This window comes from Pteropus alecto, unplaced genomic scaffold (assembly GCF_000325575.1).
Source record: "Pteropus alecto unplaced genomic scaffold, ASM32557v1 scaffold25, whole genome shotgun sequence".
Lineage (NCBI taxonomy): Eukaryota > Metazoa > Chordata > Mammalia > Chiroptera > Pteropodidae > Pteropus > Pteropus alecto.
Genome location: NW_006441955.1, coordinates 7,987,028 through 7,987,494, shown reverse-complemented (window position 1 = coordinate 7,987,494; position 467 = coordinate 7,987,028).

The window sequence follows — 467 nt, the reverse complement described above, 5'->3', positions numbered from 1 at the left end:
TGCCTGACTGATTTTTGAAAAGGAAAAAAAAAGTCTTACTTTGTGGCCTTCCAGAATAGGTAGTGTTCACCTATATGGAAACAACAGCAAACTAATACCAACTGCTGGAATCCTGGATGTGCAATTGGTTTAAGTGTTCATGTTCTAGTGAACACGGGCTGGTTCTGGAACAGACACCAAAATGTTTTGAGTAGAGTCGGCCAGTCACCTTGTGACTGAGGCACCCCAGACCTGTAAGAAAAACTCAAATTCACATTGTAGCACACGATGCCCGAAATAGCACTGAATCAAGAAAATAGCCATCGGGGGGCTCCCCTCTTGTGTCTCTCTGTCCACACCACTCTATCTCCTACTGTGACTTTGGTTCAGGAAGTTTTTGGTGTTTGTTTTTTGTTGTTGTTGTTGTTTTGTTTTGTTTTAACGTAAGGAAAGAGCAGGTTTGCTCAGTCAAGCGATCAGATCCTGAA